Source organism: Adiantum capillus-veneris, chromosome 14 (genome assembly GCF_014529385.1).
Source record: "Adiantum capillus-veneris isolate H3 chromosome 14, ASM1452938v2, whole genome shotgun sequence".
In the NCBI taxonomy this organism is placed as follows: domain Eukaryota; kingdom Viridiplantae; phylum Streptophyta; class Polypodiopsida; order Polypodiales; family Pteridaceae; genus Adiantum; species Adiantum capillus-veneris.
The window spans coordinates 14583372-14605312 of NC_140944.1; the positions used below are offsets into that span (position 1 = coordinate 14583372).

Here is a 21941-nt window from a genome sequence, read left to right on the forward strand (position 1 = left end):
AGAGACAAATTTACATTTACTAGGCACTTCTAAAACAAGAGGCGCCGATGATTGTCGTAATTGAAGTCAATGACCATTAAGGTCTTCCGCAAGGAAGACTTGCTGATACTCTTAACTCTAGGGCATGTGCTTGCGAGGACCTACCTCTTCAGAAGTGAAACATTGTAGTCTATTTTGGACACTTGTGTGTTAGAACCCTCCATTTAAGAGCTCATATGACTGCCTTTTTATGTTTTTGTTTCAGAATGCCCACACAACCCTTCACATTGTTAGCTTACATTGAAGGAGATGTGCCTTGTACAAGTGCAACTGGCAAAAGTGATTCAACGCTACCAAAATATCCACTGAATACATTTGGCATCAAAATAAATCAAATTCAAAGCAAGTCGGTAAAAGAGGCAAATGAAGCAGCAAGCTTGCTTCCTCTTCATGTGATTAATGGGCACTCTTACGACACTCCCTTTGTTTGGCATCTTAACCACAACATCTCCATTTATGCGTGCTCCCTGGCCTTCCTCTGTCCCCAACCCAATTCCCTCATCTTCACCTTCTACCTAAAAGTCTAATAAATTAGCAATTCCACCGCTGCTTGCAATTCTTTGTCTTCATCTTCCCTTGCTTCTTCCAATCTTCTACCCCACTACTTGCCCCTCACTATGTATCTTCTTTTTGAACGATTGGAGTTGCCCTTTTAAAAATTTCAAAATGTATGAAACATTTTGTAAGTCGTTCTCTCTCTCTCTCTCTCTCTCTGACACATTGTAAGTAGCGAACTGTGGCCTTGCCTCTGAACTGCAGCACCGCGCGTAACAGGTAAGATTCTGCTCGGCCATTTTGTGTGTGTGTGTGTGTGTGTGTGTGTGAGAGAGAGAGAGAGAGAGAGAGAGAGAGAGAGAGAGAGAGAGAGAGAGAGAGAGAGAGAGATTTAATAAGTAACAATCCCAAGAGACCTCAAAGACCTGAAAGATCTATCCGAAGAGTATGGATATGGCCATGGGAATGTTGAAAACGGGGTGTCCAGAACGAGGTGGGTACTGGCTTTTGTAAAGAATTGAGACTGGTTCTCATGTTTGTGGTAGAATATTCTATGGGTATTGAATTGGGTGAAGTATTTAGGGCGGTTCCACATTCAGATGTGCTATACAATTGCATCATAACTTTATTTCAATTAGGGTTACCCAATCACGGTCACCTTGTGCTTGGAGAAAGAGAGCATATATCTGTTGGTTGGAAATAAATTACGTCTAGTGATATCCCACATACAAATATTGGATTATACCTCATTGAATGGTTGGAAATTAGGGGAAGTCAATGCAATAATTTTCAAATTATAGTCAATTTATTTGTAAATTTTCTAAAACTTTACTTCTCGAGCGTTACATGTATGGCTGACTGTCATGGCCTTGGAATTCATCAAATCCTCTCCCTTAGGTACCTGTGGATTTTCTTGGACAAAGTTGCATCTATTTATTGCAAGGGCAATCACTTGCTTCTGCCACCTTTTACAATCCTTTTATGTAATGTTAAAGTGGCAAGGAGGGGCTCTTTGGACACTTCAACAAAGGGTTAATCTCATGGTCACACACCTATTATGCTTTCATAGGTGCCGTATGCAGACATACATGCATAGAGTATTAAAGTGTTGGGTTCAAGCCCAATTGCCCGTGGAGACACTCCTCTATTGCACGTAGAGGAAAGTCCAATGTGCATGGAAAGTCTCTTTTATATTGTAAGGCTCTTTTTTCAGTTAATAAAGCAATAGCATAGCGTGAGTTTTGGTGTGTCGACTCTCTCTCAATCTGCCTTCTCTCTCTCACCATGTTTGCACGCCATCCCCTGCCATAGCCCACACAAGCCTAACATTGGTATCGGAGCTTGAAGATCTTGGAAGCCTCGACTTGAAACGCTGCGGGAACCGTCGCTTGCAGAGGGGAAAGCCCGTGGGTCGACCTGCATCAATTTGCTCATAACCGGCATCAAACGGTTCGCCTGAGCATGCAAGTGAAAAATCGACATGCTGTTGCCTGCTACTACGCGCTCCTCAGCCCACGGTGAGCAAATTTCTTTCAGTGCCGTCGGCCTGCGTCATTTGTGCTGTTGCTCCATTACAGAAGATCGATTTTTAGTTAATTTTCACACTGTCTTCCAATTGGCCGTGTTATTTGAGCCTTTTGGCTTTCACCAAAATCTTATTCACACCCTCATTCACACACTCGGTGCTTGTCAACTAGCAAGTGATCTTGGAAGCTGTCTTTCAAGCTCAAAGAATTGTCAATTTCTAGATTGGCAGCATATTGGCCAACTTTTGCTCAGAATTTACAAGCTACAATCCCAACGGCATAAAAATAAAACTCGCAGTTTTGAAAAGCGAAGGTGTGGCAAATTGTTGCCGGTTCAAGAACATCTTGAGATTCTTCCAACGGTAATTGTACCCAACAAAAGGCGCTTCAGTATGGCATTGAAAGTGGATAAGTTGAATGGATCCGGCTTCCACACCTAGCAAGTTAAAGTGAAGGGATATCTGATGCGGAAGAACCTTTGGAGTGTCGTGAAACCCTTACCAACCGACGAAGCCGGCACATCCGCTGCAGTTACCAGGGCATTATTTGCAGAGCAACAACGCAAGGACGAGCAAGCATTAGGTATTATGTCACAAGACGGGCACCACGTGCCAATAGAAAAGAACAGATTGAACAAACTTTTAGCACTTCAATAACAACTGAATTGAGAGAGAGAGAGAGAGAGAGAGAGAGAGAGAGAGAGAGAGAGAGAGAGAGAGAGAGAGAGAGAGAGAGAGAGAGAGAGAGAGAGAGAGAGAGAGAGAGAGAGACGGAATGGCGGAATTCCACCCCATAGAGTATTGGCCCCAAACCTTGGCGCCCCTTTCTGTATTTCTTTATATTGCATCAACACAGTACAAGTCGGTACTCGAGACTCTGTACCTTTTCCAGGAAGCCACTGTCACAAGGCAGGCACCACGTGCCAATAGAAAAGAATGGACTGAACAGATTTTTAGCACTTCAATAACAACTGAACTGAGAGAGAGAGAGACGACACGCGACACGGAGTGGCGGAATTCCACCCTAGAGAGTATTGGTCCCAAACCTTGGCGCCCCTTTCGGTATTTCTTTATATTGCATCAACACAGTACAAGTTGGTGCTCCAGACTCTGCACCTTCTCCAGGAAGCATGCCAGAGAATGAGCCCTAACCTCATATTTAAAGGCCCTTGGCCTAAAAAGCAATTACAGTGAAAAGCCTTCAAACTCAAAAGCATCTAGTCCAAAAGCAAAGCCAAAAAGTTGCCAGTATAAATCACGGAATTCCGTACAGCAGCTAGCGCAAAACGCGAAATCCGTACAACATGCCACGTCATCATGCCAGCGCAATTTTCAGAAATCTGCCACGTCATCAGTTTGCGTGTGTGTGCGTGTCCTGCCTTATTTTATCCTTTATGTCATTTGGGGCCCCATCGGACGGGGTCCCCATAAGTTGGTAGGACTTCTTCTTCTGTTACTTGTTCTTCGCAACTTTCGGAAAAGCAGATGCGGTGGACTAACATCTTGTCACAGTTTCACTTCCAAATTGTCCGTGTTCAGGGACAGAAGAACTTGGTCGTAGATGCTTTGTCTCGGAAGCCACTAGTCTTGGCTATTTCCGCGATTCATCATAGAAGCTTCAACGACACGATTCATCAGTATGCCACAAATCCCGATTTTTCCGATGTATTCACTTGAGTACAGAATGGGGAGGTAGTAGCGGGATATTCCATACGGATGGCTACTTGATGAAGAAAATGATGTTGTGCATCACATTGCCGTTGAGGGAAAAGGTTCTGACTCAGTGCCGTTGTCCACCTTCTACGGGTCACCGCGGCATCGACACCACCTTGAAAGGTGTGGAGTGTTACTTCTTTTGGCCGAGACTCAAGAAAGATGTGGACGACTTTGTACGCAGTTGCCTGGTATGCCAAAAGGTCAAATTTGACAGGCATAAAGCACATGGATTGTTACAGCCTTTACCCATTTCCACCCGCCCCTGGGAAAGTATTGCAATGGACTTCATTTTTGATCTCCCGAAGACATAGAGTGAGCATGATGGCATTTGGATTGTCATCCGACAGATTTAGCAAGCAAGCTCACTTCGTTCCAGTGAAGAAAACAGTCAAGCCGGATCATTTAGCGAGACTGTTCATTGCAGACTACATGGCATGCCTGCGACAATAGTCTCCGACAGAGATCCCTGATGCACGAGTTTATTTTGGAGGCGCACGGTTGTAGTCTTTATCATCATTCCACCCGCCGACAGATGGGCAATTTGATATTGCAAATTCAGTTGTACTGGATTTATTGAAGTCTTACATTTCTGATAAGAAGACTCGATGGGATTTTTTTTTACCCTTGGTGGAATTTGCCTACAATAACACGATCCACTCTTTGACGGGGAAGGCACCATTTGAGATTATTGAAAGTGCTCCAAAGGTTCCACCCTTCCTTAGCATTAAGGATAAGATTTTTGAAGCCGACCAGTACACGAGGGACTTGGACACTGCATTTGCCAAGGTTCGGGAGGCTTTACAGAAATCTCAAGAACGACATAAAAAGGCAGCAGATCGACATCCACGAGATTTGAAATTAGAGGAAGACGATTGGGTGCTCTTATGTTTTGAGAAGGCACGCCTAAGAAAGAAAAATGAAAAGGAGCGGCTTTTTCCAAAACTTAGCATGAGGTATTATGGCCCTTTCCAGATAAAGGAATAGATAAATGATGTCTCCTTTAGATAAGCTGCTTGACACTTGGAAGATTCACAATGCATTTCATGTGAGTCTATTGAAGCCTTTTAAAGGCAATGTGCCCGATGATGGGAAGCTTGATGAGCAACCCGAAGTGGAGGAAAGCGAGGAGATACTCGTTCCAGAACAGATTTTGGCCACAAAGACAGAATGATAAAAGGTAAAGTGATTAGGCGGTTCTCTCAAGAACTATCTTGCATTGGATGCGAAGTGGATGGAGGAGGAGTACCTAGCAGATACTCTTCAGATTTTGGAAGCATTCGATTTAGCATAGTCTACTCCGATAGAACCCCGAATTCAGCGAGGGTGAATCTAGTGGAGCGGGTTTGCATAAGAGGGGAGTCACTCCGCTCCTTTGTCAACGGATTACCCCGATTTTGAATTGAGTCACTGATGTCCCCTTTGGGTTTCAGGGATACTCATGGGCTGAGTAGTATTCTGTTGTACGACTTTATGACAGGAATTCCCAAAAATGAATATGATTGATTTGTACTTGACTTGTTTGAGTGCAGGAACTGAAAGACGAAATGACTACAGCATTTCGGTAACATCTCTATAGACATGATTGCAATAAGGATTAGTTAATCGGGCATCTGTGAGGTCCGGAATGGATCTAGATGCAATTACTAAATATGTAACAAATTGCTGACGTGTCAAAGCCATTGAAGAACGGAGCCAACCTGCAGATCTCAGCCGAGAAGCCAAAACCCTAAGAAGAAGCAGCAGCAGCAGAAGAAGTTTTACAGACTTACAAAGTCTTGACGAGTGGCCTATTTTTACAGAAGAGTTCCCACCAACTTACGAGACCCCGTCCGATGGGGCCCAAGTGACATAAAGGCTTAAAAAATAAAGTAGAACACACTCAAAAGACTTTGCACATCAAAATATGATGACGTGGCACCTGTACGGACGTTCCGGAATTCGCGGTGGATTTTTAGGGAAATCTTGAAATTTTAGGAAAGTGATTTTTTGGGGTCAGCTTTTCATATTTGATGCTTTAGGCTTTGGGCCTTTAAATATGAGCCTTGGGGGCCCTCTCTAGCACTTTTTAGCGCGCAGATTGCAGAGCAGGTGCTCCTCGGCTGTTGTATTTTTCTAATCAGCAGTAGTATAAAGAAATACCGAAAGGGGCACCAAGGTTTGGGGCCAATACTCTCTGGGGTGGAATTCCGCCACTCCGTGTCGCGTGTCGTCTCTCTCTCTCTCTCTCTCTCTCAGTTCAGTTGTTATTGAAGTGCTAAAAGTCTGTTCAGTCTGTTCTTTTCTATTGGCACGTGGTGCCCATCTTGTGACAGTGGTATCAGAGCATCAGGCATGTGCTTTTCTGAAAGCATACCGGTCTTACAAAAGAGCAGACAAAGCTATTGGAATTTTATTTGAGGTATCTTTGCACTCCAACCCGGACTTATTAGGCACTCCCACCCATATTTCATCGCGCATCGGACGCGCTCCCGTCTTCACCGCTCATGTCTTACAGGGTATAAGCCAATTAAGATCACTTGCAAGAGAAGGATCTAGATTTGTTTCAAGTCACTGTTTTTCTCAGAAGCAGTGCCATGCAGATGTTGATGTCTACAGCTATCAAGCAGCATACTCCAAGTACTTGGCAAGCTTTTAAGAAAAAAAAAAAAACTGCCCGAATTTATATGGTTTCTGACATCTTCCTTGGGAGTGCAACTTCTGGCAGAGTGGGGTATCCTGAAATGCTTGCCATGGAAACCCTAGCAGATTATAACTTGAAATTTCTCGACATCTCTCAGTAGATGTCTCTTCACGAGCAGATGACCTTGGAGGTCCAGTGCGATTGCTATCTTGGGACTACCATCGCCGTCAAAGAAACACTATTTGTCCAAGAGCTGATGGACCATGCTGTGCTCGGCTACGACTTCATGGAAGGAACCTAACCCTAATTTTTGGTGCAGGTTTGAGGATGGAAAGTCAGTCGACTTTTCGAGCTCGATTGATGTCGAGATTGCTTTTTGAGTTTGACTTCTGTTTGAGAACTTGTTTGGTGATCTTGTTTGAAATTTGTTTGAAATGGATGGTATCTGTTTTGAACCTGTTTTGGTGCCGATTTGAATTGCTTGACTCTGGTTTAATACTGGTTTCATTAATTGGTGATTTTACTCCGGGTGGAGTAGTGAAAAATGATATTTGAGAATGCTTGTTCATACTCATGGCCCAGACCCTTGTGGTTATTTGCGGGGGGAGTATTGAATGATTGAAAAGTGCTGTTTTTTTACTCATGGCCCGGACCCTTGTGGTTATTTACGGGGGGAGTATTGTTGTTGTTACTCATGGCCCGAACCTGGATGGTTATGCGGGAGGAGTATTAAGAAGTCTGAGCAGTGGTTACTCTTAGCACCTCCAAATGACGCAGACTGCGGTATGGGAGGCGTTTGGTTGTAAAAGGCTCTATATCTCCCGGTCCGGACCTTTTTAGGTTATGTGGGAGGAGTGATGAGGGAGTCGTTGAATATCTCCCGGCCCGGACCTTGTTAGGTTATGCGGGAGGAGTGTTCATTGGCAAGTTTATGTTTCTACGTCTTGTAACATGCATATGTGAGCATTTGTGTTGCATTGTGATGTGCCAATTACTGAATATTCCTAATTGGATGAGATTGCCTGGGTATGTAATTTTTAGTGCATCAAGACATTCGTGGAAGATCAGTACAGTCTGGGTATGATGGCTAATTTTAATACGCTGGAATATCAAGAGTTCCGATCTGGACGACAATTCTTTCAAGAGGGGGGTATGCCACAAACTAGTGACGTGGTAGACCCCCGGACAACACGACAGGCTGACGTGGCAGATTCCTGCAAAACGCGCCGACAGGCTGACGTGGCAGATCTCCGCAAAACGCGTCGACAGGCTGACGTGGCAGCGGACGGATCCCCATCTAAAGCGCTTACAGCATCCGTAAATTGCGTTGGCTGTTTTTAGCAGCTTTTGTTACAGTTGTTTTTGATTTTGGAGTTAAACTGATTTTGGGGCTCTGGTTTTGGGCATCCCTTGTAAGAATAAATAAGCCCAAGGGCCTCACTTCTCAGGGCATCTGGACGCAGAGATTGAGAGTGAGCACCCGCGGGCTCTTTGTACTTTGCACACAGATTAATATAAAAATAAATACCGAAAGGGGCGCCAGTCTTTGGGGCCAATACCTCTTGGCACGGAACTACGTCGGGCCATGTCGTCTCTTGTGAACTGTTTATCTCTGCTGCGTCGCGGTAGAATCTTGACTTGGGGTGTCCAAGTTTGTTACATGGAACCACACCACCGAACCGGCCACATTATCGTGTGAGCCGAGCCCAAAATGAAGAAATCATGAACCAAGTGAAAGACCTTCTTGAAAAGGGTCTCATCCAGCCTAGTACTTCACCCTACCGTTCTCCGGTTTTATTGGTACTAAAGAAAGACGGATCTCGGAGGATGTGCATTGACTATAGAGCTCTCAATAAAATCACTATCAAGAACAGATTTCCGATTCCAAGGATTGATGACATTCTTGACCGACTTGAGGGATCCTCTTGTTTCAGCAAGATTGATTTGAAAAGTGGATATCATCAGATTAGAATCATTGCGGGAGACGTCTACAAGACAACCTTTCGGACAAGCTTTGGTTTATACGAATTTTTGGTGATGCCTTTTGGACTTACCAACGCTCCAGTGACTTTCAACCGAATGATGGATAGGATTTTCCGTGAGCATCGATCTCTTGTTTCCTTGATGATACCATAGTTTTCTCCAAGGATGAAGCAGAGCATCGACACCATTTGCTACAGGTCTTTCAGGCATTCCGTGATCACATATTGGTTATCAATGCCAAAAAGAGCGACGTTTTCTTGCCGGAGATACACTTTCTGGGACACGTCGTCTCAGCAGCAGCAAGAGTACTGATGGATCCGGTCAAGATTGAGATTATCCGCGATTGGCCAAAGCTGAAGAATGTTCATGAAGTTAGAAGCTTTTTGGGCTTGTGTTCTTACTACCGGTGGTTCATCCAGAAGTTTGCAGAGGTAGCTTCGCCTTTACACTTATTGACTCAGAAAGAAATCACTTTCTCGTGGGGACCGACAGAGGTGACTGCCTTTCAGACACTTTAGGAAAAACTGACTATTGGACCAGTGTTGGCTTTGCCAGACTTGCAAAAGCCATTCGAAGTTTATTGTGATGCTTGTGGTCGTAGTCTGGGAGCGGTCTTGATGCAAGAAGGCCATGTGATTGCTTATGAAAGCAAAATGTTTCCAAGGCGAGAATTGGTAGCACAAATTTATGAGAAAGAGCTATTGGCAGTGATCCATGCTCTTAGTCCGTGGCGACATTATCTACTCGGAGCCGATTTCATTGTTTTACTGATCATCAGAGTCTATGCTACCTCTTGTCGCAGAAGCAGCTTTCGGAAAAGCAAATGCGGTGGGCTAACATCTTGTGAGAGTTTCACTTCCAGATTGTCCATGTTCAGGGACAAAAAAACTTAGTGGCAGATGCATTGCCTCGAAAGCCCCTCGTCTTGTATTTCCGCGATCCATCATAGAAGCTTCGAGGATATGGTTCACCAGTATGCCACTGATCTAGATTTTTCTGATGTGTTTACTCGGATACAGAATGGGGAGATAGTGCCAGGGTATTCCATACGAGATGGCTACTTGATGAAGAAAACAATGTTGTGTGTTACACAACTGTTGAGGGAAAAGGTTTTGATTGAGTGCCATTATCCACCTTTTACGGGTCACCACGGCATTGATACCACCTTGAAAGGTGTGGATGTTATTTCTTTTGGGCGAGGCTCAAGAAGGATGTGGACAACTTTGTTTGCAGTTGTTTAGTATTCCAGAAGGTCAAGTTTGACAGGCATAAGGCACAAGGTGTCACAAACTGGTGACGTGGCTGCCCATTACACACACACACACAGTCATTGCTTACGTGGCAGGCAGTCCCAGATTTTCTGCTAAATGTTGACTGCACTGCCGTACGGATAGTTCCGGAATTTACGGCGCGTTTTGCGGAATGCTAACGTGGCAACAACATATGGAAATTCTTGCTTTATTCTAAACATGGGCTGAAAATTTCCTACGCTGGGCTTTTTGGGAGTTGCTTTAATTCCCCAAGAGGGCTTGTGAGAGGAACTTGTTTTCTTTTTGAAAGCTTTTGGGGCTCTGCTTTTGGCATCCCTTGTAACTCTTTATAAGTGTTGTTGTTCTCAGAGCATCTGGACGCAGAGTTTGAGAGTGAGACCCAACCACTCCCGTGTACTTTGTGCAACAGATTAATACAAGAAGAAATACGGAAAGGGGCGTCAGTCTTTGGGGCCAATATCTCTAGGCACGGAACTTCACCGGCCAGGCCGTGTCGAATCAATTGTGAACTGTTTTGAAGTGAATTCGTGTTGTATCGCGGTAGAATCTTGACTTGGTGTGTCCAAGTATGTTACAGTGGTATCAGAGCACAACCGATTTCTCTTCTACCAGGAAATCCATTCCTTTTTACGCGATACTTATGGATTCAGACAGAGATTAGTTGACTTCCTCTGCATCTGGAGATGCGGGAAGAGATCACGAAGAAGATTCACGCGAGGAGTACGGCCCGCCTTGGCCTACTCAGGTGGAGCTTGAAGAAATGGAGCGTCGACGATTGATCGACGATGCAACAAAGATGATGCTAAATTTTGCGAAGGACCCGAGATTTGCAAAATTTATGACCCAGACGTCCTTCGATGAGGTGCATTCACAGTGGCAGCAAACCACTGAACCACCCCTCAAACCGGCACTCAAGAAACCTCCTACTCCAAGGATGTTTACAGAGCAAGAATTAGAAGAGGTGGTTGATACACGGATCTCTCAGCTCTTTGATGTGCAGAACAAAGCCTGAAAGCACGACAAAAAGCAAAAGAAAGGCACTGACTTCCCGGTTATTTGGGTCATCAGTCTACATTTGCCTCGGCAAGAAAGCAGAAAAAGCACGTCAGATTTGAAGGAGTATCCAGTTCTTCTTCTTCTTCTTCTTACAGTTCTTCTAGCTCTTCCGACTCGAGCGAAGAAGACAGAAAAGGGAAAAAGCGAAGCAAAAAGCAAAGCTTCGGAAAGGGCAAGAAAAAGGCAAAGAAGCCGAGATTTCGCCCAGTTTCTGACAGTTCTATAGAGGACTCTTCTTCAGACAGTTCGGACTCCGATGATCACAGATTCTATGCAAAGAAGAAGAATTTTTATAAAGCCAACCAGTATGACTTTTTGGAGGATCAAAGCAAGAAAGTTTGAGAGTTTAAAGAAGGTGACAGCCACTTAAATTTGACACGTTTTCTGGATATCGCGACGCTTCGAAGGCTTTGGCCTTCATACAACAGTTTGACATAGATTTCTCTGGAGGGCGTTACTCAGAGTACTCCAAGATTCGGAGGGCTACTTGTTACTTCAAGGGAAATGCTCGAACTTGGTGGTCCACGCTTCTTTTGAACAAGACAGTGCCAGTTAAATGGCTGAAATTTAAAGGCTATTTATTTCTTCTTAATTGACTTGGGAGTACGAATGCGACATACGAACTGCTTGGAACTATCTTTGGATGACCAAGAAGGATACATTGGACGCATATTGCGAGAGATTTTGGAGCTCTCTTCTACTAGCCTCTTCAATTTAAACTGTTTGTGGCCCAGATCTTCAGATTACATGGCATGCCTGAGACGATTGTCTCCGACAGGGACCCAGATTCACGAGTTTGTTTTGGAAGGCAATTTGGGAGAACATTGGTACGCTGTTGTTGTTCTTGTCATCTTTCCACCCGCAGACTGACGGGCAGTCAGAGATTGCTAATTCAGTGGTATTAGATTTATTGAAGTCTTACATCTCGGATCAGAAGACTCAATGGGAAAACTATTTACCTTTGGTGGAATTTGCCTACAATAACATGATACACTCTTCGACGGGGAAGGCGCCATTTGAGATTATTGAAGGTGCTACGAAGGTTCCACCCTTCCTAAGCACGAAAGATAAGATTTTTGAAGCCGATGAGTACACGCGTGACTTGGACGCGGCTTTTGCCAAGGTCCACGAGGCTTTGCAGAAATCTCAAGAAAGACAATAAAAGGCAGTAGATCGCCATCGTCGTGATTGGAAATTGAAGGAGAACGATTGGGTGCTCTTACGTTTTGAGAAGGCATGCCCGAGAAAGAAAAAGGGAAAGGAGAGGCTTTTTCCAAAGCTTAGTATGCGATACTACGGACCTTTCTAGATTTCCAAAAAAATAAATGATGTCTCCTTTCGATTGAAGCTACTCGATACTTGGAGGATTCACAATGCTTTTCATGTGAGTCTCTTGAAGTCTTTTAAAGGCGATGTGCTCGAAGATGGGGAGCCTGATGAGCAACCCGAAGTGGAAGAAAACGAGGAGATCCTTGTTCCAGAGCAGATATCGGCACATAAAGACAGAAAGATTAAGGGTAAAGTGATAAGGCGGTTCTTGGTTAAATTCAAGAACTATCCTGCATTGGATTCGAAGTGGATGTAGGAGGACCTAGCAGACACTCCTCAAATTGTGAATCTTTACCTTGAAGCATTTGGATTAGCATAGTCTATCCTAAATGGAACCCCGAACTCAGCTTGGGCGGAATCTGGTGCAGCGGGTATGCACAAGAGGGGAGTCGCTCCACTCCTTTGTCAACAGATTGCCTCGATTTTTGATACTAAAGTCACTGATGTCTCTTTGAGTTTCAGGGAACTGTGAGCTGACAATATTCTGCTGTATGACTTTATGAACTAGAATTCCCGATAATATGAAATTAATTTGTTCTCGACTTGTTTAAGTGCAGGAACTGATAGACGAAATGTTTGCAGCATTTTGGTCTGAAAGATCTCGTTAGACATGGTTGCAATAAGGATTAGTCAATCGGGCATCTGTGAGGTCCCGACTGGATCTAGATGCGATTGCTAAATACGTTGCCGATAAATCATGGTCTGAGATCCGAATGAATTTGTGAATGTGATTTGTCATGTGATGTCCTGTGATGTCAAGTGATGTCCTGTGATGTGACTGACGATTGGTACATGTGCTAGATGTGTGTTCCTAGTGCGTCGGTACTAACAGTCAGTGTCTGCTAAGACAGTTTACAATGCTTTCAAGAGGGGGGTTATGTCACAAACTGGTGACGTGGCTGCCCAATACACACACACACGTGGTCATTGCTTACGTGGCAGGCAGTCCCAGATTTTCTGCTAAATGTTGATATGGCACTGCTGTGCGGACGGTTCCGGAATTTACGACGTGTTTTTGGAATGCTGACGTGGCAGCAACGTACAGAAATTCCTGCTTTATTCTACGCATGGGCTGAAAATTTCTTACGCTGGGCTTTTTGGGAGTGCTTTAATTCCCCAAGAGGGCTTGTGAGAGGAACTTGCTTTATTTTTGAAAGCTTTTGGGGCTCTGCTTTTGGCATCCCTTGTAACTCTTTATAAGTGTTGTTGGGCTCCCACTTCTCAGAGCATCTGGATGCAAAGTCTGAGAGTGAGACCCAACGACTCCTGTGTACTTTGTGCAACGGATTAATACAAAAAGAAATACTGAAAGGGGCGCCAGTCTTTGGGGCCAACATCACAAGGCACGGAACTCCGCCGGGCCGTGTCGAACCAATTGTGAACCGTGAACTGTTTTGAAGCAAATTCCTGTTGTGTCGCGGTAGAACCTTGACTTGGTGTGTCCAAGTTTGTTACACAAGGATTACTACAGCCTTTACCCATTCCCACTTGCCCCTGGGAAAGTATTGCAATGGATTTCATCTTTGATCTCCCGAAGACACAGAGTGGGCATGATGGACTGTCATTGACGGATTTAGCTCCAGTAAAGAAAACAGGCAAGCCGGACCATTTAGCGAGACTGTTCATTACACAGATATTTCGATTACATGGCATGCTTGAGACAATAGTCTCCGATAGAGATCCTTGATTCACGAGTTTGTTTTAGAGGGCTATTTGGGAGAACATTGGCATGTGATTGCAGTTCTCGTCATCGTTCCACCCGCAGACAGATGGGCAATCTGAGATTGCAAATTCAGTTGTTCTGGATTTATTGAAGTCTTACATCTTTGATCAAAAGACTCAGTGGGAATTTTGTTTGCCTTTGGTGGAATTTGCCTACAACAACACGGTTCACTCTTCGACGAGGAAGACACCATTTGAGATAATTGAAGGTGCTCAGAAGGTTCCACCCTTTCTCACCACTAAAGACAAGATTTTTGAAGCCGACCAATACACGAGGGACTTAGACACTGCTCAACAACATAAACCAAGCGTGCGAGACTTTTCAAGGCAACTACAACTCGGGAAGAGAGATTGTATTAGGTATGGCCAATGCGTTTCGACCTCAAAAGGGTCTCATCAGGGCAAGTTACAATCTCTTTGTGTAGTGCTTAAATAGGGTGAGGGTGGTAGCTCCGGTTAAGAGAGTTAACTTGAGTTGAGTTTTCATGGAGTTTTAAAAATGTTGGAGTTTGAGCTTAGACAGGAATTAGGACAAGTACATTTTTGACTCTTCCCAAGAGTGTAGAGGGAAAAGGGCTCATTGAATGTTGACAAGATTGAGCTATTTAAAACTTGTACCCTCGATAGAATTGAAAAGGACTAGAATTGGGATTTGCAGCTAGAGAGATATGTGAGATGAAGGAACTTGGAAGATGTGCTTTATGTCAAAAAAGGAGAGTCCACAGCAGTAGGTGGTTGTAGCACATCAAAAAGCCCTTTAAATACTCTTACAAGGATATTATCGAGGCACTCGGAGAGGGTCGAGGAGGGGGGATGAAATGTATATGGTGGGATAGAAGTCAAAAGGTACAAGTAGAGGTTTAGTTAGGTCAAGGCCACCTATATCAGAAGGGTTGTTAAAGATTAAAGGGAATATTTTCAAATATAGTTAAGAGTGTGATACATATAGTATTTGGGTCAATACTATAAGGTTTTGGTTTTGAGGTGAATAAAAAGTAGTGTTAGGGTTTCCTCTAGGATAGAAAATGTTTACAGAGAACTTTGTGAATTAAGGTTTAGGTTAGTCTAAGGCTGCCAAGGGTAAGGGCTAAATCTAGAGTAAAGAAAGGATTTTGGTTAAAACAAAGTTTTGTTGGAGGGGGGGTTAAGTGATAAGGGTCCATTCAACTTTATAATGATTTTCGTAAGGATTGGTGTCAAGAAAACTCATGAAGTGGACGTGGGTGCAATCAAGGGCTTACCAAAAGTTTCTTGCAATTTGGTTGGGTACAACGGTTATACTAGGGTAATATAATAGGTGGTACTGGAGGTGAAGTATAGTGGGGCATTAAGATCCCTAGAATTGGGATTTGTGTTACCAATGAGGAGCTTAGTTTTTCCTCTAGGGTGAAGATGGTTTCCAACTTGCTTGAGCATCAATGGTAAAAATATGCTAATACATAGCACTTAAATTTAAGCATAAGGTAAAGGGGTTAAGGATGGGGTTAGGTTAAGGGTTGAGAGAGGAACCAACTTAGTCTGGCCAGCAAGATTTGGGCTACGCATCATTACTCAAGCATAGAAGGGGACGAGTGATAACTTCATAAGAGAGGAGGAGAGGGTGGTCTCAAGGTTTAGGAACAATAGCTGCACTGGGCCAACAAGAATATTTGGGCTACACATCAATACTCAAGCATTGAAGGAGACACGTGGTAATTGAATAAAAGAGGAAGGGAGTGTGCTCTCAAGGTTTAGCAACAACCGATGCACGTGGTTTCTACTGCAATCTTGGAGAAGAGGAGAAGATGAGTGGACAAGAGTTCTTCATAGTCCTTTTAACGCATCATTACTCAAGCATAGAAGGGGACGAGTGATAACTTCATAAGAGAGGAGGAGAGGGTGGTCTCAAGGTTTAGGAACAATAGCTGCACTGGGCCAACAAGAATATTTGGGCTACACATCAATACTCAAGCATTGAAGGAGACCCTTTTGAGGTCGAAACGCGTTGGCCATACCTAATACAATCTCTCTTCCCGAGTTGTAGTTGCCTTGAAAAGTCTTGCACGCTTGGTTTATGTTGTTGACAATGCGGACCGTTCCGGAATTTACGGCGTGTTTTTGGAATGCTGACGTGGCAGCAACGTCAGCAACGTTGCTGACGTGGCAGCAACGTACAGAAATTCCTGCTTTATTCTACGCATGGGCTGAAAATTTCTTACGTTGGGCTTTTTGGGAGCTGCTTTAATTCCCCAAGAGGGCTTGTGAGAGGAACTTGCTTTATTTTTGAAAGCTTTTGGGGCTCTGCTTTTGGCATCCCTTGTAACTCTTTATAAGTGTTGTTGGGCTCCCACTTCTCAGAGCATCTGGATGCAAAGTATGAGAGTGAGACCCAACGACTCCTGTGTACTTTGTGCAACGGATTAATACAAAAAGAAATACTGAAAGGGGCGCCAGTCTTTGGGGCCAACATCACTAGGCACGGAACTCCGCCGGGCCGTGTCGAACCAATTGTGAACCGTGAACTGTTTTGAAGCGAATTCCTGTTGTGTCGCGGTAGAATCTTGACTTGGTGTGTCCAAGTTTGTTACACAAGGATTACTACAGCCTTTACCCATTCCCACCTGCCCCTGGGAAAGTATTGCAATGGATTTCATCTTTGATCTCCCGAAGACACAGAGTGGGCATGATGGACTCTCATTGACGGATTTAGCTCTAGTAAAGAAAACAGGCAAGCCGGACCATTTAGCGAGACTGTTTATTACACAGATATTTCGATTACATGGCATGCCTGAGACAATAGTCTCCGATAGAGATCCTTGATTCACGAGTTTGTTTTAGAGGGCTATTTGGGAGAACATTGGCACGTGATTGCAGTTCTCGTCATCGTTCCACCCGCAGACAGATGGGCAATCTGAGATTGCAAATTCAGTTGTTCTGGATTTATTGAAGTCTTACATCTTTGATCAAAAGACTCAGTGGGAATTTTGTTTGCCTTTGGTGGAATTTGCCTACAACAACACGGTTCACTCTTCGACGAGGAAGGCACCATTTGAGATAATTGAAGGTGCTGAGAAGGTTCCACCCTTTCTCACCACTAAAGACAAGATTTTTGAAGCCGACCAATACACGAGGGACTTGGACACTGCTTTTGCCAAGGTCCGCGGGGCTTTAGAGAAGTCTCAAGAACGACATAAGAAGGCAACATATCGACATCGACGAGATTTGAAAGTAAAGGAAGACGATTGGGTGCTCGCCTAAGGAAACGAAAGGGAAAGGAGCGGCTTTTTCTAAAGTTTAGCATGAGATACTATGGCCCTTTCCAGATTAAAGAAAAGATAAATGATGTCTCCTTTCGACTCAAGTTGCCCGATACTTGGAAGATTCACAATGCATTCCATGTGAGTCTCTTGAAACCTTTTAAAGGTGAGGTGCCAGTTGATGGGGAGCTTGATGAGCAACCCGAAGTGGAAGAGAGCGAGGAGATACTCATTCTTGAACAGATTTTGGCACACAAGGAAAGAAAGATGAAAGGTAAAGTGATTCGGCGGTTCTTGGTTAAATTCAAGAACTATTCGGCATTAGATGCGAAGTGGATGGAGGAGGAGGACCTAGCAGATACTCCTTAGATTTTGGAACTTTATCTTGAAGCATTCAATTTAGCATCGTCTACTCCGATAGATCCTACAGATCAGTAAGGTTGAATCTGGTGCAGAGGGATTGCACAAGAGGGGAGTCACTCCGCTTCTTTGTCAATAGATTACCTCAATCGAATAAGGTCATTGATGTCCGCTTTGGGTTTCAAGGATACTATTCTGCTTCATGACTTTCTGAAACGGATTTCCCGAAATTTAATATAATTGATTTGTACTCTCTCATTTGACTTGTTTGAGTGTAGGAACTGAAAGAGAATATGACTGCAGCATTTCGGTCTTATAAATCTCTATAGACATGATCGTAATAAGGATTAGTTAATCCGGCATCAGTAGGGTCCGAGATGTATGGTTACTAAATATGTTGCTGACAGTCCTGGTCTTAGATTTGAAATGAATTTTTCTGTGATTCATTTGTCTTGTGATGTCCTCTGATGTTGTATGATGTGACTGTCGTCTTTGTACAAGGGCTAGATGTGTCGTGTCTAGTGCGTCGGTACTTAGAGTCAATGTCTACTGAAACAATTTATGGCCTCTGTTTGTTTTGCAGGCGTAATCGAGGGTGATTACAATTCTTTCAAGAGGGGGGTATGTCACAAATTGATGGTGTGGCATGACCCTATGAACGCGACATGCTGACATGCAGCATACAAACTTGTTGATGTGGCACTGTACGGAGCTCCGTTTACTCGCTGACCTGTTGACGTGGCAGCGTACGGTACATGCTGACGTGGCACTGTGCGGACACCCACTTTTTTGCGTTGACAGTGCTGACGTGGCAGCCTGTACGAAATTTTTTGCTTTTGGCGCTGCTGTTTTTACTAGCAGCTTTTGGGATTGAATTGCTTTTGAGATTACTTGCTTTTCGGGCTCTACTTTGAGCACCCCTTGTAATGTTTATAAGTGACCCAAGGGGGGCTCACTTCTCAGAGCATCTGGACGCAGAGTTTAAGAGCACCCGCGGGAGTTGTATCTTGCTCAAAGATTAATATAAAAGAAATACCGAAAGGGACGCCAGTCTTTGGGGCCAATCTCTCTTGGCACGGAACTACGCCGGACCGTGTCGACTCTTGAATTGTGAATTGTTTTGAAGTGAATCTCTATTGTGTCGCAACCGAATCTAGACTTGGGGTGTCCAAGTTTGTTTCAGGTAACTCTCAAGGCAAAGAGTTCGAAAAACCATCAGTGAACCACTCAAGAAAGTTGTCTTTATCTAAAGTAGACAAATTAGATACATCTTTAGGTACTTCTTTCACAAAGATCAAGTACGCATACAGACGATGTAACAAACTTGGCCACCCCAAGTCAAGATTCTACCGCGACACAGCAGAGATTTACTTCAAAACAATTCACAAGAGACGACATGGCACGGCGTAGTTCCATGCCAAGAGGCATTGGCCCCAAAAACTGGCGCCCCTTTCGGTATTTATTTTTATATTAATCTTTGAGCAAAGTACAATGAGCTCGCATGTGCTCACTCTCAGACTCTGCGTCCAGATGCCTTGAGAAGCGAGGCCCTTGGGCGTATTTTACAAGGGATGCCCAAAAGCAGAGCCCCAAAAGCTTTCAAACTCAAAAGCAATTGATCTTCAAAAGCTTTAACCTTAAAAAGGTCCAAAAGCAACTCGTTCCCAAAATCTGCCAAAAGCAATCAGCGCAAATTATGGAAATTCCGTAGAGCTGCCACGTTAGCATGTCAGCGCGAATTGCGAAAATTTGCCACATGAACAGTTCAGCACCATTTTCGGAAATTTGCAACGTCAGCCTGTTGGCTCGTTTTTCGGGGCTGCCAGCAGTGTAAGAGTGTCTAGGGGCCAACCATGTCACCAGTTTGTGACAGACGATTGTTTATCACAGATGAAATAATAGAAGCAGATACAAGTGGAACAAACTCGCCTCTAAGCTTTACATCAAGAACATGAGTCTTTCCTCTATGTACAAGGGTAATCTTTTTATTGTAAGTATCCACCATAGCATGCAACCTGTAACACCTTGGTGAAGAACAGAGCCCACCTGTAGATCCTGGCCGAGGGGCCTAAACCCTAAGAAGCAGCAACAAAAGAAGTTTTAGCAACTTACAAAACCTTCCCGAGTGGCCTAATTTTAAAGAAGTTCCCACCAACTTATGGGACCCCGTTCAATGGGGCCCCAAATGCCTAGAGCTCATAAATAAAGCATACCCGGGAGTATTTTTCCGATCCCTGTTGGTATTTTTCCCTATAGCCCACTGCGTCTGGGTCCCCAAGTGCCTAGAGCTCATAAATCTTTGTGCAAGTGTTGGATTTGTGTCATCTAGTGCGTCGGTACTTACAGTCAGTGTCTATTGAATTGGTTTATGGCTGATGTTTGATTTTGCATTGTAATCGAGGGCGATTACAATTCTTTCAAGAGGGGGTATGTCACAAATTGATGACGTGGCAGAACCGTATGAAAATCCGCATTTCGCGTTGACATGCTGACGTGGTAGGCCGTACGAAATCCCGAAAAATGCGTTGACTGGTGCTGACGTAGCAGCATACGGATTTTCGTGTTTTTCACTGGCAGCTTTTGGGCCATTAGCTTTTGAGTTTGAAGCTTTTTGATGTGCAGCTTTTGAGAGGCCATGGGCCTTTAAATATGAACCCAGGGCCACTCTTTCACTCAGTTTGCCGACGAGCAGCTGAGCAAAAAGGATCCTCATAGTCTGTAATTTTGTTCAAGCATTAATATAAAAATAAATACCGAAAGGGGCGCCAGATTTTTGGGCCAATACCTCTGGGCATAGAACTATACCAGGCTGTGTCAACTCAAGTGAATTGTGATTAAGTTGGTGAAGTGTTTTTAAGTGATTCTCTAGTGTGTCGTGTTATATTTACGACTTGGGGTGTCCAAGTCCGTTACATGTCCTATCTCTTTCTACCTCAATGATCTCTCTTCTCCACAGGTGTGCCTTGTTCATGTGTTAGGCATTGCAGGTGTTCTAGATCGGAGTCGAGGTACCCACCGGATCACGAGCTAGTTCTTGTCTTCATTGCATCTTCCCTTGCCACTTTTGACAAGGCAAAGGGCTAAAAAGAGGGGGTTTGGCTCTACCTCTGGCACTCAACCGAGAAGGTGAAGTAGAGCAGAGTGCCAGAGTCCTGCAGAGTTGTACTGAGTTCAAGCAATATAAAGAAATACCGAAAGGGGCGCCAGGGGTTGGGGCTAGTGCTCTCTTGGGGTGGAGCTCCGCCACTCCCCGTCTTGTGTGTCGTGCACTCTCTCAGTTTAGTTGTTTTAAAGTGTTTAAAGTTGTCTCGTCTATTCTTTTCCATTGGTACTTGGTGTTCGTGTCGTTACAGTGGCATGAAAGCTTCATGCGTGTGCTTCTCTTAAAGCATACAGGTCCTAGCAAAGACTAGACAAAGCATTATGGCGCTTCCAGATTTCACAAGAAATTTTTCTCGCTTTTTGGGGGAGGAAGATCCAAGGAAAGCTCTACAATTTTTGCAACAATTTTACACCATCTATGCTATGGGGAATCACTCAGAAGAGTCAAAGAATTTTGGTGTCCCCTCTCATATTTTTTATCAAAGAATCTTCGTGTCCTTGCCCTGGACTTACTAGCCACTCCCACCCTTAGTCCATCATGCATTGGACGCGTTCCCGTCTTCATCGCTCTGTCTTAGGGGCATAAGCCATAAAGAGTCCAAGACCACTTGCAAGAGGAGTTCGTATCGGCGAACCCTACAGATTTTGATTCCGACAATGTTGAACCCTAGAAAGTGACAACTTGAAAACTTGGAAAATCTCTCAACAGGTGTCTCTTCTCAAGCTGATAACCTTGGAGGTCCAACGTGATTGCTATGTCTTGGGGCTACCATCACCGCCACAAGAACATTGTTTGTCCAAGCCAGTTTTGACCATTCAAGAGCTCTAACCCTGATTTTTGGTGCAAGTTTCAGGATGGAAAGCCAGACGTTTCGAGTAATGTCAAGAATGCTTTTTCAGTTTGATATAGCAATTTTTTGAATTTTGCTTGATAAATTGTTTGGAGATTCTGATTGAAATTTGTTTGAAATGGATGGTATTTGTTGTTTACCTATCTTGGTGCTGATTTGAATTGTCCGACTTTGGTTTTAATACTGGTTTCAATGATTTTTGATTCACTCCTAAGAGGAGTATTGAAGAGAATTAATGTTTGAGAATGCTTGCACATACTCATGGCCTAGACCCTTGTGGTTATTTGTAGGGGGGGAGTATTGAATATTTAAAAAGTGATGCTTTTACTCATAGCCCGGACCCTTGTGGGATTTACGGGGGGGAGTATTGTTTGTGCTGATGTTACTCATGGCCTGGGTATGGATGGTTATTTAAGGAGGGAGTATTAAGAAGTCCGAGCAGTGGTCACTCTCAGCACCTCCAAGCGATACAGACTGCGGTCTGGAGAGCATTTGGTGGTAAGAGGCCTCTGTATCTCATGGCCCGGACCACTTTAGGTTATTTGTGAGAGGAGTGATGAGGGAGTTGTTGAACAACTCATGGCCCATACCGAGATGGCTATTTGCGGAGGGAGTGTTCATCGGCGGCTATATGTT

At 44.1% G+C, this 21941-nt stretch overlaps 1 protein-coding gene across 3 annotated transcripts in view; it reads left to right on the forward strand.

Moving 5' to 3' along the window:
• Nucleotides 1-658: 658 nt before the first annotated feature.
• Nucleotides 659-21941, forward strand: part of LOC147441938 (uncharacterized) — a 28519-nt gene continuing 7236 nt past the window's right edge. Inside the window, exon 1 of one of the 3 annotated variants that reach the window (XM_086528327.1) lies at nt 659-813. The gene's annotated coding sequence lies outside the window, so the exon portion shown is untranslated. The remainder of the gene's footprint in view (nt 814-21941) is intronic. The other 2 variants (XM_086528329.1, XM_086528330.1) reach the window with 2 other exon arrangements.